The 23,713-nt window shown below is 43.4% G+C and overlaps 1 protein-coding gene across 2 annotated transcripts in view; it reads right to left on the minus strand.

Annotated features, from left to right (window-relative positions):
• The window catches only part of SATB1 (SATB homeobox 1), a 104,351-nt gene extending 99,520 nt beyond the window's left edge, over window positions 1-4,831 (minus strand). Inside the window, exon 1 of one of the 2 annotated variants that reach the window (XM_060180870.1) lies at window positions 4,456-4,831. The gene's annotated coding sequence lies outside the window, so the exon portion shown is untranslated. Of the gene's footprint in view, window positions 1-4,155; window positions 4,177-4,455 lie in introns of those variants that run through there. The other variant, XM_060180872.1, reaches the window with a different exon arrangement.
• Between the last annotated feature and the right edge of the window lie 18,882 nt (window positions 4,832-23,713).

Below are 23,713 nucleotides of genomic sequence, written 5' to 3' on the forward strand. Positions count from 1 at the left end.
AGACTTACCATTGAGAATAGCACTTAGGAACAATATATAAATTACCATAGTAGATAATTTTTCCTTTGGTATACTGAAGGAGAAGAACCTTGTGGAACAGATTTGATTTATATACTGTATTAAGACCACAATTTCTTCTGATATCAATGGAATATGTGATCAGAGATTGACAACTGTGTGTAGATGATAAGCACAAGAGGTATTCTGTAGCATGTAGCTGAAATAAACATTTTCTCAAAGTAATCATACAGTTCGGAATTCAACTTCAATGGTATTTTGATGTTTTCAGGAGTCATGAAACAGAATGGACTTGCAGTGGGGAGGGGGTCTAACAGTCCTAAAAAAAAAAAAAAAGTCAAAATCTCCTTTACCTCCAGGTCACCAAGCTAAGAATAAGCTAGAAAGGTAGCAAGACTATTTCCAGATGCTAACAGTACCAATCAATTAATCATCAATACCCCCTCTTTATACTGTTATTTGCAAATCTCCATTAAATTCTGAAACATTCCATCTCTGACTTGGAAGGGGAAGGGACCTAGTCACCAGTTACTATCTAAGGAATCAGATGGTTTAAGCAGTCTGTTTGAAACTTTGTAAAAAGTTTGATTTAGCAAACACACACCAGAATGCACTGGAACCTCTGTTCTGAGGTTGCTATAAGGTGACTATTTTAAGTGCCGGAGAGATTCTTTGGGGGTTATGATGTGAGAGTGGAGGTATGCAAAGTCAAAGTGCGGAACATTTCTTTCAACTGGTTCTCACATGACAAAAAATGGGAAGATGATACTCTTCTTTAAAGTCCCGCCACGGGGGAATCATAAGAACCACTCCTCTCAACCCCTAGCCCCCAACCAGGAAGAGTCTGAAGCCCTGGGTTAGTACAGGTAGATATTAAAATGGAGACAGAGCCGTTATTTAGTGGTGACAGGAATATAAATACGTGCACTAACCTATAAACTGGTATTTACTTCAGGAAGGTAAGTAATATTTTTCCTCTGATTGCTGAGCTGTCAGTTTAATGCAGCGTAAATAAACAGTAGGTGCCTGCTAGCTTGAAGTAGGAAGTGTTCATTCCACACGAGGAACAGATTACTGAAGCCTGATGCTCATCATGCTGAAACATAACTTTCATTTTACAGAAAATACACCCTTACCATGGGTGATTTTTCGTGCCTGATCTATTAATTAACTTAACTCTGGCTCTGTCAAAATGTAAACCAATTTGTTAAAATCATCCCAGAGTTTTGGAGTTTGAAACCAAATCAATGTGAAAAGCAACAGTAATGAATGTTCAGTAATTTGATCACAAATGCAAAAAATGAATACTTAATATAATAAGCACCAAGTATACAAAAGTAAAAAAAGAGGGGAAAACCATACTAAAGATGGAATTTAATAATCTGACTTACCGAATTCACTCACCATCTTCCTCAGTTGCTAGTTAAAAGCAACTGGCACCTTTACTATTTTGCAGCTCAGTACTACTCAGATCCTGTTCAGTAGGCTTACTTATTCTGCTCTCTGAAATATCTAGAGGTAAACCATTCATAAAAATCAAGCCCAACTCCTCAGTTCTAATAGATACATTACTAGAATCTCTTGAGAGTAAAGGTAAGTTTGAAAATTAAGCTTTAATCTTTTTAACAGCATTCACAGAAAATATAGGTTGCCACCCATTTTTATGTATCACATAGCTGTAATTGCGTATAGTAACTGATTTTCTCCTCATCTATATGTATCCAAAATATTTCATAGTTACCACTTAAAAAACGGAAACTCATGTGAAAAAACGTCTAAAAGGCAAACTCAGGGATGGAGTAAGAGATCTGCTTATAACATGAACAAATTCTGATAATCAATGGATGGATCATAAAGGACAAAGAGTGCGTGACAATAGTATTTCTGCATTCAACTACAACATGTCTAGACATAGTCTGAAGATTGATTCAGGCACAGACATTTGTTTTAAATGCTTCATCAATCGCAACCACTAACAGAAGAGTCATCCAAGACAACACTGAGGAAGGTGCTATGTCTGTATAAAGGACATATCTATGCATGGCTTTTGCTGGAGATTTAGAGAACAGATGAAAAGCCACCAGAGTGCTTTACAGAGTCCCTGCTGTCTATCAATGTTGTGTTTAGCTTAATAGTGTTTGTAACCATGAGTCTTACAATAATAGGAACAGGTGCCTGTCACCTGACCTTTAGGCCTAATTTACAATCTACAACCTGTCACATGAAAAAAGAAAATTGAAAACCTCCTTCAGTATTTGCCTTCACTAATTTAATGTAGTCTTTTTTTAACCATCAGTCAACACATCACATCCCATTTAATCGCAGGCTCATATAGCTGGCAACAGACTTCCTTACAGAAACAGACTGATAATCATTTTGGTGTCGTTCTTGGTTAAGATCCTGGGAGACAAAAGAACTACTTTTGTAGATTATCAACCAAAGAATATATTAACTTATTACAACAACTAAACAAAAGGCATTCCTTTTGAATACTTTTACATACAAAGGACTATTATTTATTACATATTTCAGCTGGTGGGAAAAAAGAGGAATGCATTGATTCTGGAAATAACTATTCAGACTTTTGGAAGTTCTGTAGGTCTTCTCTATCTCTTTATTTCTTCTCTCTTTGCCACCTCCCCCCACTTCCACCCCACACACATTTTAAGGCACTGGTACTCTATAAGGACATCCTTATTGTTGTTTTTCATATGTCATTTATAGTCATTATTCAGAAAGGAATACATAATTCAGCAGTGATTTTTTATTTCTGTTGCATAATCTTGTTAAATGTAGCCATACCAAAAAAATAATAATAATAATAATAATAATAATAATATTTTGTATTTTACAGCTATTGCTTACGTAGTATGTGCTACATCTGGTTGAACAACTCTTACTTAAAATTATTGTTGCCATTAGGAAAAACATTAAGTAATAAATGTCAAACGGTATATTTCAAAGTGCATAGTCATTTAGAATGTGCACAAATATGACACATTTTGCCACAGTTACATTTTACACAGTACACTCAATGTCTAAAATGTCTTTAATAATGTGCTTAACCAAGTTAATTAAAGTATTCATGTTGGTGATTGTGTTAAACACTTGGAGAGGTAGTGAAAGATGCAGCCAGTTACTTCTGCTAACTAAAGTTGAAATTATGCACTTATTATAACCTTTCCTAACAATGTGAGAAAAACAGAGTAAATATATTAAATTTGTTTCACAACAGATGCTTAGGTTGTTAATATTTAAGATGCCTATTCATGCTATTCCTGTCTGCACATTTGTCAAAAATGTAAGCTTGAATGCAAATGTTTGCCAGCAGACTGGAGCAGCCAGTATCTGAATGCACTACTGTTATACTAAAATAATGTGCAGTCGAAATAAAGAACTACTGCTAGGCCATAGTACGAATATCACTATCACGCAGCAGGTTAAAGGACTTTAGAGGAAACACACCCTTGCTTTCTCCAGTCTTAAAGTGTGGGGACCCCCCCCCCACCCCCAGCTGTGTTGGACTATAGCATAAATCTCACATTCTCACATTTCTGACATCTCAGAAAAATGCTCTTGACATAGGGTGGAAATTTCAATAAAGTTTCAACGGGATGAGTTATTCCATCAGCAGCACAAAACCTTGAGAAAATGCTTAGTACAAGATCGGACACCCAGCCTACTCACTCATCCCTCTCTGTCCTCTTGGGAAAGCGAGGCCCCTTAAATTCTCAGGATGCAAGGATGGAACCTCAGTCAATCTGGACAGAAAGGTCCTCCCCCTGAGAACAGGGCATCTTTTCTTTCTGTTTCCCTTGTGTCTTTTACTGGAATTAAGAATCCGAGTCTTAAGAGCAATTTGCCTACATATCCGAACTGTCGCTGAGAAACTTGGCCGCCTAGGATGGGCGCAGGGGTCAAAGTTGTCAAACAGGGCACTCTGAGAGGCGATCCTGTGGTAGACACTTGGAAGTGAAATTTGCAACGCCCTAGTGGAGGTCCGGGCCAAAACCGCCAGCAGGAGACCTAAGTCACTCTGTCTTCTTTGGTCATCCCTAGAGTCCTGCTCAGTGGTTTTCCTTCAGTGCCTGTGTGTGTCCCACCCCACCCCCCCACACACACACCCAGACCAGCTACCTGCCAGCTCCGTGCTCTCTGGGTGGTCGCCCAAACTGGTGCTCGGCGGCCGCGGGAGCCCTGGCGGGGAGGGGAGCGCTGGAGACGGCCGTCACGCTCGATCCACACCACACCGCACCGCACCGCACCGCACCGCACCGCACCGCACCGCAGGCAGCGGGACACTCTGAGCTGACCCCGCGGCCACACCTGTGATGCCTTGACTCCCGCACAGAGGGCGGCACTTCCTAGCGCCCTCGGCTCTCCCGGGGCGCTCGCGGTGGCCGCCGGAATCCCTCCAGCAGCCCCTCCAGGACTGACCTCACTAACTCGCGGGCGAAGAAGACTTGGAAGGCGGGCTGCCGCGGCTTTCAAACTCCCGGCTCCAACTTGAGCGCCCCGGCGCCCGAGCGGCTCCTGGGATGGAGAAGTTGCCACAAACTTCCTGGACCCCTTTCGGAGGAGGGCGGCGCTGGACCAGGACCGGGACCGGGCAAGGATGCTGAGCCGCCCGCGTGCGCCCCGGAGCCTCTCCACCGTCCCCGCCGCTCCCGCTCCGGCTCCCGCACCTTTCCGCCCGCCCGGCTCCGGGGCGCACGGGGCGGCTCCCCCCTCCCTCCCCGCTGCCTGGCCGCCTTCCGTCTGCTCGAAGCCCCCCTCGTCTCTCCAAAAGGGACCGAGCCCGTAGCTCGCTAGAGTTTGTCCGGCCAGGGTCCGCCAGGCAGGTGTGTTAGGGTGTCCACGCCCCGAGAGAGAACGACTGACATCTCCGGGTCGCCCATCCCAGGTGCTCTCCCGCAAGCCCACCGGCCCTCCCTCCGGGGCTCGGCTTTGCGCAAGTGGCGCCCAACAGGGAGAATCGAGCCGCCCCATCTGGGAGCATCGTGGGTGGGTGGGTGGGTGGGTGAGACAGATTAAGTTTGGGTCGATTCCGAAAAACAAAAAACAAAAAATAAAAAGGGGGGAAATAAAAGAGGGAGAGAGCTGATGGCCCAGAGATGGGGGAAGAGGAGTGGCGGGCGTAGCCGAGAAGTGAAGCGCGGAACTTACTCAGGCATGGGCGCGACGGGCGCCGGGGGCGGCGGGGGCTGCGGAGCGCGGCCGGGGCAGGACGACTCCGGGGCGGCCGGGCGCGACTTCCCGGGCGGCGGCTTCTGCCTCTTGTGCCGCCGCCGTCGCCGCCGCCGCCGCCGCCGCCGAAGCTGCAGCTGCCGCGGAAGTTAATTGCAACTTGACTTCAAGTTGTCTCTTCTCTCCCCATCCGAAGTGGGCGTTTAAAGGGGAGAGCCGGGCGAGGAGCGAGCGAGCCAGCGAGCGGGCGCGCGGGGCCGAGGGAGGAAGAGAAGGGGTGGGGGGGAGGGAGGAGATGTTAGCGGGGGAGGGGAGGGAGGGAGGGAAGGAGGGAAGAAGAGGGAGGGGGCGGCGGCGGCGGGGCGAGCGAGCCGGCGGGCGGGCGCTGCTCGGGGCTCGGCGGTCGCGGCGCCCGCAGTCTCCAGGCGCAGCGGAGCGGCCGGGGCGCCCCCCGCGGGATCCCGCAGCCCCTAGACCCCTGGGCCAAGCATCCAGCCGCGGCTTCTCCGGCCGGGCCCCGCCGCGCCCTGGCGGGGCCGGGGGGGGGGGGGGGCGGGTGGTCCGCGTCGCCCCCGCCCCCGCCGCTGCGATCGAGCGGCGCGGGCTGGCCGGAGGGGTGGAGAGGGCCCGGCCCGCCTCCCCCGCGCCCGCCGCGGCTTCTCCCCCTGGCGGTGGAGTCTCGGCGGCCGCCGGCCACACGGAGCGCGCTGGAGCCCGAGCCGAGCCGAGCCCGAGCCGCCGCCGCCGCCGCCGCCGCCGCCGCCGCCGCCGCTGCCGCCGCCTGGCTCCCTCCCTGCGCGCCGGCCGGGGGCGGGGGGCGGCGGGCCGGGGCCGGGGCCGGGGCGCGGGCGGCGAGCGGGGGGCGCGCACTGATGGGCCGGAGACCGGAGCCGCGGTCGCGAGGGGTAAGTGTGGGCGCCCGGGGGGTGCTTGGGGGTCGTGCTGCGGTCCTCAAGGCCCCGCCAGCCCTGCCCCTCACCTCTTGGCGGGGGAGGGGGGATGTGCCCACCCCGCGCACCCCTCCTCCTGCCGCCTGCAGTTTCCTCGTGTTGGTTGTTTGGCTGGTCTCTTTTTTTTTTTTTTTTTTTGGTGGAGGGGGCGATTGTGGTGGAAGGAAGGAGGAGGAGGAAGTCAGGTGAGAGGCCCAGGCGCACTCCCCCACCCCAGCCCAGCCTTCTTGGGGTGAATCGCTCCCCACTAGGGGCATGCGGGCCAGTTTTCTCTCTCGTCCGTGTTCGGCCGAGACAGTCGTTCCTAGAGGGCCTTCTTGCTTTCCAGCCTCCACTGGGCTTCTCCCGTCACCCCGATGTCGCCCCTGGCGGCACCCCAGCCGGGAGTTCTGCACCCGCACGTGGCCGAAGGAAAGGAGGGGGTCCCTCCTGCAAACCCCCAAGCTGCGCCTCGACCTATTTCATAGTCATCCTTCCCTGAGCAACTCTACTGCAGTCCCACCGACTGGAAATGGACACCTACGTGGAGGTCCACTTTCTCCCAAAAGTTGAAAGCTAAGAGATGAGCTAGGAGCATTCAAATGACGGGAGCTGGAGGGGTGGGGAAAGGCAACATCCCCCGAAAAGGGACTGAAACTCCTGAAGCCTGTCCAGAGTTTAGTGCCCCAGGCTAAGAGACAGAGACAGGAACTGGATCAGCAGACCCCATCTCCCTCTGCCATTCTCCCTCGCCTTCTGCTTCCCCCCCAACCCCCCAGTCCGCAGCTGCCCCAAACTCAGAGGATGCAAACAGGCCTTTGTTTTGTGTTTTGTCCTCTTTTGAGAAATTTGCATTGAGTATGGCAATTGAGAATTGCTACTGTTTACTCAGAGTTAAGGGAATTGCAAAAGGTATAAATAAGCTTTACTTTTCTCTCTCTTCTCTCTCTCTCTCTCTCTCTCTCTCTCTCTCTGTGTGTGTGTGTGTGTGTGTGTGTGTGTGTGTGTGTGTGTGTGAGGTTCACAGCATGAACTGGAAAAACGTCACTTTATGACAATAAGGACCTAGAGCTGTCTCGTATATTTTTAGAAGCTGCAGTTTCAGGAGCTCCTTTCACACACGGCTTGCTCTTTCATTAAGTTCCCATAAATAATTGTATTTAGAGAGAAAAGAACTCTGGAAGCAGGAGGGAGACTGCTATGGTCTCCATCCTGCCAGCATTGAGCACTGTTGGGGAGTGAAGTTCCTGGAAAGTGACTGTGGGCTGAGAATTCAGCTTTTCCTAAAAGCTCTGTTAGGTCTTCTCCTGTCAGATGTCTATGAATAAAGCATGCTGGGAAAATCCTGGTATCCTTGCAGTCTCATTTATCTCTTACACAGTAGTTGATTCTACTTCCAAGTGCTAGTAACCAGCACATTGGCTGTGCTGTATTTATGTGTGGTTTTTCTAAATAAAGGAGAGTAATGCATGTATTCATGGTGCTTCCTGATATGCCAGTGCTTTTCTGTCCGTGGGTATTGAATTCATTGCTACTTATCCATCTTTTTTTTTTTCAGTTGATTGTCATTGTATGCAGAGACAACAATCCCAAAGACATAAGAATATAAAACTCTATGAAGTTAAGTCTCCTATTAGAGAACTAGGTGCTCATCTGAAAGATACAAGTGCCCAGCTCAACTCCTGGTTCTGTCTAGCAAGTAGAAATGTGTGAATGATTGTATTTGGCAAAACATAGTAAAATACAGTTTTTTTTTTCCTTCTAGACCACTTTCTACCTTATTAGGATCCAGCAGACACCAAATCATTCTGCCTTAATTTACCAAAATGCTAAATTGCTTATCCCATACCAAAATCTCCATCTGGGAATGACATCAGTTTTGGAATGGAAAGAATAAATTCTCAGTCTTTAATTACTGCTTATTAGTGATTTCTTGTAGCAGGCAGGCGGCTGATTCTCCAATTCTGAAAGCCTGAAGCAAAGCTTAATAAAAATTGAAATACAAAAAAACGGATTGTTTTTTTCTTTCTTAAAAATTCGTATGTACTTACCTACTCTCCAAGTTACCAAGTAAACCCACACATTTTAAGGTGTGATGTACTTTCCTGCATTAAAGAACTATGTTGCCCCAGCCTTCTAAGCTCGCTTTTAATTTCAAATAGAAAACTTGCAGACTTTATTACAGCACAAACACAGAATTATGTAATGCTTGGTGGAGTAGATTAAGTAACATCTTGATAAATTCTTATGTAAGCCTTGCCCCCTAGCACATAGTAAGAATTCTGAGTGAATTGTGATGTTAATGAGACATTGACTGGCCACAGATTCAATAGTGTAGAGCTAACCCTCCCTTTTAGAAGAAAAAGGCATTTTGCCTAAAAGTTAGTATGCTAATATGTTCTTGCTATTAGATTCTTTTTTAACCAGTTCAAATCAAACTTAAATGGTTGGAGACATGTTTGAAACAGCAAATAGTCAATAATAATAGCTTGTATCAACAACTAAGTATTTTTATAGGGGGACGGCCACACAGTGTTGTCTACAATAGTCTGAGAAAGAGGCAAAGGAGGAATAAAGCAGTATTGGCCTTTAAAGAACTGATTTTCTGGGAAAATGTTGTTAAACTGAAAAGAATTCTAAGGTTTGAATCAAAAAACGGCACGTGAAAAACCTTTTTCTATTTTTTTTTTCTTTTTTAGGTGAGAGGAAACCTACAAGATGCTCTAAATTAGAAGATAATTTAAACCTCATTTGTTCAGTCAAGTCCTGAAACTCACCAGCACCTCTTTAAAGTCAGGGACTTGACTTGTGGACCACTTAGTTCAGTAAAGCTGGGTGGATATATATATTGTATGAATGAAGGAATAAGACCCTAGTTAGCTTACACACCTTTCTACACCTCTTTGCGTTATTTTCTTGCACACAATGGGACTGTGGGGACTATGTCAATGTCTTTCGTGCTTGAGACTGAGTTCTCATGTTCAGTCTCCAGCACCTCCATAAGCTAGAGCTGAGCAGTGCTCTGATGTGTCTTACACATGCATTAAAAAAATAATAAAGTTTTTTTTACGGAGGGTGGTAGCACATAGTGGGAAGCACCAGAATCCTAGTTCAAGCCCCCCCCCACCTCCCCACCTGCAAAGGGGTTGCTTTACAAGCAGTGAAGCAGGTCTGCAGGTGTCTAGACGTCTTTCTCTCCCCCTCTCTGTCTTCCCTTCCTGTCTCTATTTCTCTCTGTCCTATCCAACAACCGCAGCAGCAACAGTAACAATAGCAACAAGAACAATGGGAAAAAAGATGGCCATCGGGAGCAGTGGATTCCTAGTGCAGGCACCGAGCCCCAGCAATAACTCTGGAGGCAAAAAATAAGTAAAATAAAATATAGGTGTTTTTTTTCTTAATTACACAGATTGGGTCCTCCTGAAACTTGCAGTCGTTAGTCTTAGTTCTGTTATTTGTAGCAAAACATCTGTTGTATTAGGATCAGTTGTGTTCAGTTTGCATTCAGTTTTTAGTGGTCTGTAATGGTAATGATAAAAAGTGTTTATAATCTGGTCGTGTAGATCAGCGGTCCAATACGAGAGCTCCTTATTCCAGATCCCAGACTGATGGAACAGTGGTCATTTTGAATGTGTCATGTGGCTATGGCAAAAATAAAGGTCACTCTGGAGGAGGTTGGGTGGCATGTTGGTATTTAAATGCTATGGCCAGAAATGACCCACATCCTTTGGGTTCACAACTATCAGTATTTTACCAGGATTGATCCACACAACACAATGGCTACAAACAGTGCTGCCTACCTTGTATCCCAAAGGAGAGAGCTATGGAGAATGGCTTCATACTCAGGTGGCCCTTAACTACACAGTAGTAGCCTGCTGCGGTGCCCAGTTCCTGAGACTCAGCACTGCCTGGGAGACCATCCGCTCACAGGCAGAGAAACAGAACTCCTCTCACTTTCTGCACTCTTTCTGAAAGCGGCATAGTACTCCAGCTCCAATCCCCCTGCCCCAAACGGGGTACTCTGTCAATTTCAAGGCATTCTGGATGTTTACTTAATGATGTTATGTGCATTTTATGTTGTCAAGACTTGTTTTCTGGAAAAGAATTCAGTGAACAGAAATTTTCAAAACTGTCATCTGATGATGTCATGATCATTATCAAAATTTGACATTTGGTCTTGAGTAGTTTATTTTAATTTCAAAAAATCATGTCACATACATTAAAAAGAATTACTCTCTCAGAAGTGTTCATTCATTAATTCAGCTTTTGTTTAGTCAATAAATATCCACTGTATACATACTAGATACCAAGTACTCCATTAAGGTTTGGAGATATGGAGATGATTAAAAATTCCCCTCTTGAAAAAAAAAAAACATTTTTCTGATTGACAAGAAAAAAGGCACTGCAATCCTGGTAGAGGCACAAAGTGTTATGGAAACACTTTAGGAGAGGCAGATAAAGCTGACAGGACTTTGGAGGTGTGTGGAGGGATTTAAGTTGTAAGAATGGATAATGAAGGGCAAATCTTTTTATTTTATTTTATTAATGATTTAATATTGATTCACAAAATTATAAGGTAACTGGTATTACTCCCTACTGTTCCCATCACCAGAGTTCTGGATCCCCATTCCCTCCATTGGAAGCTACAGCAGTTCTCCCAAGGATGTAGACATGGATTAATTATTATCTCTACAAGTACCTGTATATTTGTATATATGTGCTGTCGTATGCTTTACATTGGTTTGTTCTAGCCCTCCCCCGCCAAGAGAATTGGATGAGTCCTGTTAATTTCGCGGGCCTGCTTGGCCCCGCCCCAAGGAACCCCGGGAGAGGGTTTCTGGGAGAGGGTTCCTGAGTTCGAGAGTTGGAGGGTTCCAGAGTTCCTGAGTTCGAGAGTGCGAAAGTTTCTGAGTTCGAGAGTTTCAGAGTTACAGAGTAAGAGAGAGTTCCACAGTGGAAGAGTTTCAGAGGGTTCCCCAGTACGAGAGTTCCAGAGTTCTAGAATAAGAGAGTTCCTGAGTTCCAGAGTAAGAGAGAGGGTTCCTGAGTGCGAGAGTTTCAGAGGGTTCCCCAGTACGAGAGTGCCAGAGTTGGAGAGTTCCTGAGTTCTAGAGTAAGAGAGAGTGCTTGCGCCGCCGCAAAGAGACAGCAGAGTTCTGTTTGGTGATTAGTTTGTCTTAGTTTATGAATCCTTGTTCCTGAATAAAGAAATACAGCTTCCCTGCCCAGCCGTTGTCTCCGCGTCTCTGTTATCCGCCGTGAAGCTAGCCCGGCCAGCCAGAGCCTTCCGAAATTTAACAACAATGTGCACATTTTTCCCCATGGTCCCATCTTCTCTTCCTTTCCAAGTCACACCTGTACCTATTTCTACTTGCGAATGTCCTTCCCTTTTTCCTCTTCTCTACCCAGATCCTGATGGAATTATAGTTCAGAGCCCTCTGTTCATCTTTCCCCTATCATTTCTCCCCTGCTGTGTGTATGGACCAAAATTATTTTGGGGGTGCAGAAGGTGGGATATCTGGCTTCTGTAACTGTTTCTCCACTGGACATGGGCATTAGCAAATAGATTCATACTCCCAGCCTATTTCTACCTTTCCCTAGTTGGGGTGGGCCTCTGGAGAGGTAAGATTCTAGGATACATAGATGAGGTCATTTGAAAAGCAAATCTTTCAAGTAGAGAGATCAGCAAAGACACCCCAGATAACAAAGCTTGTTTAGAGAGCTACAAGGAACTCATAGTTGGAACATGGGGTCTTAAGAAAGCTTGAAACTGGGAGTTGGGCGGGTAGCACAGCGGGTTAAGCGCAGGTGGCACAAAGCACAAGGGCCAGCATAAGGATCACGGTTCAAGCCCCCAGCTACCTACCTGCAGGGGAGTCTTCACAGGTGGTGAAGCAGGTCTGCAGGTGTCTATCTTTCTTTCCCCCTCTGTCTTCCCCTCCTCTCTCCATCTCTCTCTGTCCTATCCAACAACATCAATAACTACAACAATAAAATAACAAGGGCAACAAAAGGGAATAAATAAATTATTTTGTTTTTAAAAAGAGCTTAAAACCAAACAACTACAAACTGAAAGAAACTGCAGACATTCTATAGAGATTAGATAACTGCAAACTCTTACAGCCACCTGAGACAAGTGTGGGTATATGTGAACTGAGCAGACTAAGCAGGTGGACCTGTGACACTTTGAAGAACATATTCTCAGGGGTTGGGCTGCGACGAACTTGGTTGAGTGCACATATCACCATGCATAAGGGCCCAGGTTCAAGCCTCTGATCCCCACCTACAGGTGTGTGTGTGTTTGGGGGGGAGCTTCACAAGTGAGTAAGCAATGCTGCTTAATCTCCCACCCTTCTCAGTTTCACTCTGTCAATATCCAAAAGTAAAATGAAATTTTTTATTAGCTTTATTTATTTATTTGATAGAGACAGCAAGAAATTGAGAGGGAAGGGGGAGATAGAAAGAGAGACAGAGACACCTACAGCCCTGCTTCACCACTCATGAAGCTTTCCTCTTGCAGGTGAGGAGCAGGGGCTCGAACCTGAGTCCTTGTGCACTACAGCATGCGCTCAACCAGGTGCGCCACCACCTGGCCCCTGAAAAAAATTTTAAAGCACTTATTTTCTATTTAAATGAGAGTCAGTACCAGTGAGGCTGAATGGCAGAGCTCCTCACTATTAAAAAGAAACTGCTGGGGAGTTGAGCGGTAGCACAGCGGGTTAAATGCAGGTGCTGCAAAGAGCCAGGACCAGCATAAGGATCCCAGTTCGAGCCCTGGCTCCCCACCTGCAGGGGAGTCGCTTCACAGGCGGTGAAGCAGGTCTGCAGGTGTCTGCCTTTCCCCCTCTCTGTCTTCCCCTCCTCTCTCCATTTCTCTGTCCTATCCAACAACGACGCCATCAATAATAACTACAACAATAAAACACCAAGGGCAACAAAAGGAATAAGTAAATAAAATATATAAAGTAGAACATCCTTGCTACCATGACTGTCAATTCAGATCTGGTAGGGTCAAACTAGTATCCAACAATCAACATGTTTTTAGGAAATAGGCTGTGGAGAAAAGAAATCCAACTCAAAAAATGAAGGTTTCCTTTTTGGTTTTGATTCACTTTTTAACCCCTTACCTCAGTCCTGGAGGACTGCTACCCGCTACCGGTGTGGATACATCAAGATACTGAAATGATGTAGCCAAATGTTTCTTCTGACTTTTGCGTCAACTTCCATTTTAACTTCCTTCTGGGTTGCTTTTTTTCTTGAGTAAGCTAGTTTCTCTGAGCTACCATTCTTCTGAAGAAGAAACCTCAGTATACAGAGCATTCCTCTTAAAGTTTCAAGCAAAAGACCTACAGCTGACTATGAATCCATCCGATTGTTTCATGTACCCGTGTCTGCACTGATCATCCTAGGAATGGGCTGTGGTTCTTTAACTCACCAATCTTGGGCCCAATGCCTACCTAAAATTTGAGACTCCAACAACCATACCCAAATCATGTAGTCTAGGTGGAGGGAAGATATAGTAAGAGGGGAAAATAGATGCTGTCAGTCAAAGCATCAATTAAACTCTCTATGTCTATCTGCTGAATTTCTATTGGCACTTAGGTGGAAATTATCTATGTACTGTGTTAATAAAAGATAACCAGTGAGATAAAATACTGAGACCTTCATCCTTCAAGGAAATGATCAAGCCTGGAAGACACTGAGGATGGTCCAGACTCCCCAAGTTACTTACTTATTTGCCCCAGTGTTTTGGACAAATTTTAAGTGTTTTCTGTGTGTGCCATGATGCTGTTTTATGTGCAGTTTATGGTTGGGATGGTATAGCCATGGCTTATGTACTGGGACTTGATTAGTTTTGAGAATGAAACACTTAAGCTTTCCTCAAACATGCAATAATATTATTATGCTGTGATCTTCAAGATAGAACTCTGAAGTTGGTTTATATCTGGAGAAGACAGTTGAAGCTCCAGCTATGGGAAGATGAAATGGGACAGACAAAACAGGATATATGGATCTCTGTCTGAGTTATCACTTTGCTTTATTTTTTTATTTTTTTATTTTCTGTTTTGTTTTTTGGCCTCCAGGCTTATTGCTGGGGCTCCATGACTGCGCCACGAATCCACTGCTCCTGGAGGCAATTTTCTCCCTTTTTGTTGCCCTTGTTGTCTTATCATTGTTTTGGCTATTATTATTCTTGATGTTGTTGTTGGATAGGACAGAGAGAAATGGAGAGGGGAGGGGAAGATGGGGGGGGGAGAGAAAGACACCTACAGACCTGCTTCACCACCTGTGAAGCGACTCTCCTGCAGGTGGGGAGCCGGGGGCTTGAGCCGGGACCCTTAGGCCGGCACTTGCACTTTGCACCACCTGCACTTAACCCTCTGCGCTACCTCCCGACCCCCCCCAATTTGCTTTATTTTATATTCCTGAGAAAATGTAGTCAATTCTATCTAATATAGGCCTTGCCTGAGTCTGCCTGAGGTAGGCAGGATGCCTTTGAAAGTTTGTAACATAAATGAGTGCCTATTGTGCAGACAATGGGGAAAGAGGGTAAGCTGATAATATCTTGGAACAGGAAACTGATTTAATTATTAATTATTACATATGGCTTAGATCTCATGCTAATCCTGGACAAGCTGAATATGTTGAATGAATTATGAATTAGTAGCCCATTCTCTTATTAGATAAAAAATTATCTTTTTAAACTTATTAATAAATTTAATAAATTAAAATATCCATATTGTTGGCTTATTATCTAGTAATCAATTAAGTTCCAAATGGTTTCTTTATGCCACTTTCATCTCCACCAAAGTAGCCCAACAAATGAATGCAAATATTTTCAACAAGTGGTGATATAATAATTAGATGTCCATATAGAAAAATATTCTTAACTAGGTCACACCATACACAAAAATTAATTGGCAATGATATATAGTTCTAACTGTGTAGCTGTAGAAGCGAGGACCATAAATATTTTAGGAAAACTGAGCTCCGTTTTAGATAGACAAAAGTTTGCTAGGTAAATAATAAGAACAATAATGATAAAAGAGAGATAGATAAACTATATGTTAACATGAAGACCCCTCATCTAAAGGAAAGAAGTGGCATAGCCTGGAAATTCCTGATTAAGCAGTTGTAGACACCAAGAGGATTTCCTCTCTTGTGTATTAACAAGTTATGTTGACTTGTAAGTGATAGAAGCTGACTTTGTGAACTTAAGCAACATGAGAAAAGCACAGTGAGACTTCTCATAAAATCTTAAACCAGAAGCCCGCCACACTAGGGAAAGAGAGAGGCAGGCTGGAAGTATGGATCGACCTGTCAACGCCCATGTTTAGCAGGGAAAGAATTACAGAAGCCAGACGTTCCTCCTTCTGCCTCCCACAATGACCCTGGGTCCATGCTCCCAGAGGGATAAAGAATAAGAAAGCTGTCAGGGGAGGGGAGGGGATATGGAGTTCTCGTGGTGAGAATTGTGTGGAGTTGTATCCCTCTTATCCTATGGTTTTGTCAGTGTTTCCTTTTTATAAATAAAATAAAATTTTAAAAAAATTCTAATCAATGCTATGGGGTCTCAGGAATTGATGTGCTAGAGTCCTATCCATATCTGTTCTTTGACTTCCTTCCTCATGGTCATCCTTCTCCTCCCTCTCTGTTGCACAGCAAATCATGATTCTAAGTTGTCCTTGACCCATGGATGTCCTGGTGAAGCTCTCCAGAGAAAGTCTATCATTTTTATCTTTCACAGTTCTGAGGTAAGAGTGTAATTCACCCACTTTGGTCCATTGATCATCCATAGTCCAATAAACTGTAAGCAGAGGAAAGGCATTTTTTTAAATGTTTCATTTATTTTTACTTTTATGAGAGAGGGAGAGAGATGTGTTTGTGGGGGGGGGTACAGATACAGATACAGTTACAGATACAGATACAGATACAGATATAGATACAGATACAGATATATAGAGAAAGACAAAAAGACCAGAGCACTGGTCAGCCCTGACTATTGGTGGTGTTGAGCTTGGTAGATCAGATCCGCAGTCTTTTGTATAACTATTATGCTGTCTCCCCAGCCCTGAATAGCACAATTTAAGGAACCGTGGAAGCTTCTCTTTTTTTTTTTAATTTATTTTCCCTTTTGTTGCCCTTGTTTTTTTATTGTTGTACTTATTGTTGTTGTTATCGATGTTGTCATTGTTAGATAGGACAGAGAGAAATGGAGAGAGGAGGGGAAGACAGAGAGGGGGAGAGAAAGACAGACACCTGCAGACCTGCTTCACCGCCTGTGAAGCGACTCCCCTGCAGGTGGGGAGCTGGGGGCTCGAACCGGGATCCTTACGCTGGTCCTTGTGCTTCACACCATGTGCGCTTAACCTGCTGCGCTACTGCCCGACTCCCAGAAGTTTCTTTTATCCATGGAAATAAAGGGTGAAAAGAAGCTGCATCTCAGCTCTGTGCCTCTTCATTAAATGAGAAATATGGGTCATTTTGTACTTGGTCATAGTTTGGAAAGACTACGAAAGACTACAGACAGGTTGGGTGTATCGATATACTATCTCACTTTTTATTTGATGCCAACAACTCTATAAGTTAACTAACATGTATAAAGGACCACAAACAAGAGTAATCCATTTAAAAGATGGGCATATTTATTTGTAAATTATTAACCAATATCTATCTGAATGCAGACATGCTTTGTTGTAGTCTGGAAATACAATAAAGATAATTTAAATAATGTTAATCAGCTTCAAAACAGCAAATTCCAAGACAATTAGGTTAACTTTAAGAACTCATATTTATTGAGTTAACAGATGGTAAATTAAAAAACAATGAAGCTAATTTTTAAAATCATTCATTGAATTAAAAAAAAACCCAGACATTTAACAAAACTGTTTTTAAGCTGGTTTTCATCCCAATATACAAATCCAATTTGGGGATTTCTGGGAAGACAAGGAATGAGTTGCAAAATGTGAACACTCTTCTGCTGAATTACTTTTTGAAAGCTTTAGAACCATTTGAAAAGATATTTATAACTTAACAACAAAAATAGAAGAGGTGAACATGTTCCAGTTAGAGAAAGAATGAAGGGGTCTACTCAGATTCATCCTCTGACATGTTCCTGTGGCCTTTGCCACTGGCCTTGGTATTACATTGAGGGTTGCCTATGCTAGCAGAGCGAAAGTTGCTCCGGACTAGAATTGCACTTCTACATACGGGTAGCTGAATGTAAAAGCCACCCTCCTGATGACTTCTTAAACTCTTGGCATCAGTGACTTGAAATATACAAGTAGAACAGATCCTTTCTATCTTTGTTGCTCAGCTGGTAAGTGCTACAAGTTGATTTTCCAAGCTTGTGGGGAGAAGAGAGAGTTCTGTAGAAGTCCATTGTAGGCATTAGAGCTTTCCCCTAAGTGTCCCAGTTTGTTTGGGTATCCCTATAGATTTTGGAGATGGAGCAGTGAATAAGTACGACTGCATGAAGTACAGAGAGGCAACTCATCATCTCCATAAGAGAGTTCAATCATTTCCCCTACTTCTTATTTTATAGATGAAGTTAGAGAAAGCATCATTAAAAGTTTAAAATGTTAAAAACATGGTTAGCATCAGAGTTCCATGTGTAGAACTGAAACTATTCCAGTGGTTGCGTGGTGATGCACTGGGTAGAATGTACGTGTTATAATGCACAGATCATCATCTCTGCATTACGATATCTGCACTGCGATCATCATCTCTGGCATTATGCTATTCCACTGCAGAATACTGTGCCCCAGTATGGTTCCGTAGCCCCCATGTCCACTTGGTCGATTCCAAATTATATTCCTCCATGAGGATCATTTCTGGAACCATCCGTTCCACCCCGGTTCCATGGCTGCCAGTTCTTAGCAACATCGCCCCGCCAGATATTCGTCGGGATGCAGCATCATCTAAGTTCATTTCCCATGTCTACGCTCGACCGGACCTGCCAATATACGCGGATATCTTCGCCCACCCTGTCCAACGCTTGACGTCTCGTCACCCAATCTGGTCCCCTACGCCTACACTGAACTTCTCTGTTCCAGTCTCTTGGAAACAGAGTTGGCAGTCAGCTGAGGTCAAGAACAAACACCTCATCACAGACCCCTGCGAGCGTCAACCCGGCTTTGACCTAGCACGTTATGATTGGGCCCTCCTCAATCGGTATCGAACAGGCCATGGCCGGTGCGCCGCTATGTTCCATCGCTGGGGAGCCAGAGACGACCCGAACTGCCCCTGCGGCTCCAGACAGACTGTGACCCACATAGTCAACGACTGCCACCTCTCCAGATTCAAAGGAGGTCTCGAAACTTGACATCAGGCTCAACCTGACGCTGTTGACTGGCTACGGAAGAAGGGCAAACGCTAGAAGAAGAAAAATGCACAGAGACCTCAGGGCAAGGCCCTTACCCCCGCCTGTGAGGCTTAGGAGTGCTGAAGCAGTGATGCTTGTGTCTCTCTTTCTCTCTCTGTTTTCCCCTCCCCTCTTAATTTCTTTCTGTCTCTGTCCAAAAAGCAAAGAAATAAATAAAATAAGATTTTTAAAAAAAAATAATAAAGGCTTTTAAAAGAAAGGAAACTATGCCATGAAAACATCTGAAAGATATTTGTTTGAATAGCTGGGTGCACTTTTGGTACTTTTAGCTCCCACCCTGGAATAGTTAAGAGCAGTAATATCAGGGGCCAGAGCGCGCTTGGTTAAACACACACATTACAGTGCGTGAGGACCCGGGTTCAAGCCCCTACCCCCACCTGCAAGGGGAAAGCTTTACAAGTGGTGAAGCAGGGCTGCAGGTGCCTGTCTCTTACCCTCTATCTCCCCTGTCTCAATTTTTCTCTGTCTCTATGCAATAATAAATAAATTAAATTAAAAAAAGAACAGTAGGGCGGAGGGTAGATAGCATAGTGGTTATGCAAACAGACTCTCATGCCTGAGGCTCCAAAGTCCCAGGTTCAGTCCCCCACACCACCATAAGCCAGAGCTAAACAGTGCTCTGGTGAAAAAAAAAAAAAAAAAGAAAAAGTAATATCATTTATTCTATGATCCTAAATCTCCTAATCTAAGATGTGGTCTTCCTTTACATTATTTCATCAGTAATGCTAAAAATTGTATTTACTACTTATACAGGACCAATTTATTACTTGTAATTTGAGTTAAAAATACTTAGAGATGTAAAAACATAATTATTATTGAAATTACTGTTAGAAAAATTATCTTCTTATTGTGCATTTGAAACTATCAGCCCCTAGCCCCTTTACTCCTTGGAATAATTGTTTTTATAATAACCTTTTGATAATAGGAGGCTTCTTAGAAATGCAATTATGACAATATAGCTGGACAGATTATATTGTTTTTAATTAAATAAGAACAGGTAAAAATAAGTATAGATTATGACTAAATGAAAAATTCAGTAGGTGAGATTTCTGTGTTTCAGAAGTAGAAATCATCAAAACAGAAGGAAAATGTTATAGCATAAACATTCAAAGCAACTAAATAAAACCTAAAAGGATAAGAGAAAATTGGGGAGACAAATTAAGGTGATCCAATTAAGAATATAAATATCTTGAGAGCAACAAATATATTATTATAACCTTACTCATAACAGAGAATTTTAATAATTTTAATAATAATTAAATAATAATAATTTTAATATGTATGTATGTATACACACACACATATATACATATATATTATTACAAGTACTGAATAGATATCACCTGAGTTCAGCTGAGATGCAAGACATATAATAACTCAGGAATCATTGTAAACTCCATGCTTTACGTGTGTGAGGCCCTGAGTCTGATCTCCTGCACTGCACAAAAAACAGGAAACACAAAAACAAATACAACTTTATAAATGGTGAAGCAGTGCTTTCTTTTCTTTCCTCCTTTCAGAAAGGAAAAGGAATTTTCAGGAGGAAAAGATTAGCTTTAACCAGGAATGGAAAAACAAAGTAATAAATAAGGTTTAATGAAAGCTAAATAAATTGGGAATTGATGCTGATAGCTAACCCCCCCTTTTTTACTACTAAACATAATGTTTCCTGAAAACATTGCTAAAAAGCATTGTGACAAGGTTTTAAAATTTTAAATGAACTGTCTGTAGATAATGAGCACAATGTGGAAAAGGAAGAAGGAGAAAAGAAAAGTATTAGCGTTGTTTCATTTTTAAATCATCAGATAAGATTGCATAGATAAGGAGAATTATGAACAATGCAATGTAGGCACTGGTTGAATTGGAAACACAAGATCCACTTCATCAGTAACTGTAAAGATAAGAGTAAACAAAACATGATTCATGCAAAAAGTAAGATTGGAAGGAAATAATAAAGAACTATTGAAGAGAAGACAATATAAAATAAGTCCAATCAAGCTTTAGAAGTATGACAAGTATAAATGGCTTAAATTTCTCTATTCAAATGGAAAAATCTTCACATTGAATTAAAATGGAAGTCATGATTTGGTGGGGCTTGCAAAAGTCATACTTAAAGAAAAATGACAGGGAAATTGTATTTCCATTTTCTACATTTGAAGGTTGATTTATTTTAATGAGATAGAAAGCGGACAGAGCACTGCTCAGCTCTGGCTTGTGATTATGCCAGGGACTGAACATGTGACCCCGGAACTTCAGGCATACAACTCCCTAACTCTTGTTCACAGCTATCTCCCTAACTCCACATTTCTGTGTGTTTGTTTAAGTAGCAAAGGTCTTCCGGCTTAGCACGCTCACATCTAAATCAGACATAGCAATATGAATTTACTTTACATCAAGCTATGGGGAAGGGAGTAGAGAAATAAGGACAGACACCCTTCTACCATCCGTGAAGACTCCTGTCATGGTGCTTGCTACCCCGTGGTGCCTGGACTTGGACCATGTGCCTTGCGTATGACAGAGCACACAATTCTCTGTCTGACCTACGTCCTAGCTCTAGGTCGATTTCTTTTTTTTTTTGTCAAAATCCAGTAAATAAGAGAAGAGGGACTATTGAACAAAAAAAGGAATAACCCTGGTGGCAATAAAAGTAAAATAAAATAATATTAAATAAAATAAAAAATACCAGACAGTAGTGCACTGGCTTTAGTGCACATGGTGTGAAGCGCAAGGACCCGCACAAGGATCCTGGTTCCAGCCCCCGGCTCCCCACCTGCAGGAGGGTCACTTCACAAGCAGTAAGGCAGGCTGCAGGTGTCTATCTTTCTCTCTCCCTGTCTTCGCCTCTCTCAATTTCTCTCTGTCCTATCCTGCAACAGCAGCAGCAACAACAACTACAATGGAAAAAAGATGGCCTCCAGGAGCAGTGGACTCATAGTATAGTCACCGAGACCCAAGGATAACTAACCCTGGAGGCAATAAAATGAAATAAAATAAAATAAATAATACAGTATTGTAACCATACACGAGGAGAGAATTTTATAGTTCAAAAGCCCAAAGCAATCAATGGAAATATGAACACTTAATAATAAAATATTAGAGTACACACAAACAATAACATCGGATGTATTACTGATTAGCCACCACCTGCTGATAGACTTCTCAAAGACTTATTTTGCCTGCTGTGAGATGGTGCAATGGCTAGAGCACTAAACTAAAAAGTATATGGCCCCAAATTCATGCCCTGGCATCACACATGCCAGGATAATGTCCTGGTTCTCTTGGTCCTCTCTCTTTATCATAAGTAAATAAATACCCTTTTAGGTAGCAACAGAAATTAAAAAGTTCTGTGACTGATACTAAATAAAATGTGACCTATTTTAGGGGGAGCTACAAAAACATGGAATTAATTAAAAGACTAGTTTCTTGTTTAAAAAAGACATATGAAACTGTTCATTCTAGCTTGGGCTCTGGCCTCAGCCACGTAAGTCTCTCTGCCCTTGCTTTCTCTCTCTCTCTTTCTGAGACCACCATGTGAGCAATATGTAAGTCAGCTCTCAGACTTTCTTTTTTTTATTTAAATTTTTTTAAATATTTATTTTATTTATTTATTCCCTTTTGTTGCCCTTGTTGTTTTATTGTTGTAGTTATTATTGTTGTTGTCGTTGTTGGATAGGACAGAGAGAAATGAAGAGAGGAGGGGAAGACAGAGAGGAGGAGAGAAAGATAGACACCTGCAGACCTGCTTCACCGCCTGTGAAGCGACTCCCCTGCAGGCGGGGAGCCGGGGTTCGAACCGGGATCCTTATGCCGGTCCTTGTGCTTTGCGCCACCTGCGCTTAACCCGCTGCGCTACCGCCCGACTCCCACTTTCTTCCTTTTTTCCTTTCTTTCTTTCTTTCCTCTTTCTTTCTTTCTTTCTTTCTTTCTTTCTTTCTTTCTTTCTTTCTTTCTTTCTTTCTTCCTTCCTTCCTTCCTTAATTTCATTTTCTTTTTCTCTACCTCTCTCTTTACCTAACACGTTTTGCTTTCAATAAACGTTTAATTTACTTGAAAAAAAACCACATCTGTTCATTTTAGGGGTTGGGTGGCGGCACACCTAGTTGGGTGAGCAAGGACCCAGGTTCAAGGTCTCAGTCCCCACCTGCAGGGGGAAAGCTTTGTGAGTGGTGAAGCAGGGCTGCAGGTGTCTCTCTGTCTTTCTTCCTCTCTCTCACCTCCTTCCCTTTCGAGTCTGTCTCCACCCAATAAATAAAATTTTAATTTTTTCTAAAAAAAAAAAAAAAAACAACTGTCCATTCTTTCTAAAATATAGACTAAATAAAACCCAAATAGTGAGAGAAACTTGATTCTGACATAAATCTTGGAAGGAAGTAGACAAGAATAGCATAATCAGTTTTGAGAAAGAAGAATAAAGAGGACAGTCTAGTCTGATAAAAGATTAAACTACTATGAAGTCATATAGTGAGAACTATGTGGGAGGAGTCTGGCAGTGGCACAGTCTGTTGAGCACATGCATCTCCATGTATGTATGATGACCCGTGGTCCAGCCCCCTCTCCCCACCTGCAGAAGGGATGCTTGATAAGTAGTGAAACAGGTTTGCAGGAGTATTATCTTTCTCCTTCTCTGGATCCCACCCTCTTAGTTTCCTTCTGTCCTATCAAATAGAATAGAAAGTGGATTGACGGGACAGCATAATAGTTCTGCGAAAGATTTTCATGCTTGGGGCTCTGAGATCGCAGTTTCAATTCTCAGTACCATTAAGCTAGAGCTGAGCAGAGCTCTGGTCTTACTCTCGTGACTTTCTCTCTTTCATCAAAATCAAATGATAAAACATGTATTTGTTTATTGCCTCCATGGTTAATGCTGGGACTTGGTGCCAGTACTATAAATCCACTGCTCCTAGAGGCCACCTTTTCCATTTTATTGGATAGGATAGAGAGCAATTGAGAGAGAGGAGGGAGAAATGGAGTAGGAGAGAGGATGATAGATACCTGTAGACTTGCTTCACTACTTGTGAAGCATCCCCCCTGCAGGTGGAGAGCAGGGGCTCGAACTGGAATCCTTGTGCTTAGTACTATGTGTCCTTAACAGGGTGTACCATCGTGTGGTCCGCTAAATAAAATATTTAAAAAAAACAAAATACAAAAAAAAAAAAGACCGCTGGAATGATGGATTCATAGAGCTGGCACCAAG

Source organism: Erinaceus europaeus, chromosome 21, assembly GCF_950295315.1.
Source record: "Erinaceus europaeus chromosome 21, mEriEur2.1, whole genome shotgun sequence".
In the NCBI taxonomy this organism is placed as follows: Eukaryota; Metazoa; Chordata; class Mammalia; order Eulipotyphla; family Erinaceidae; genus Erinaceus; species Erinaceus europaeus.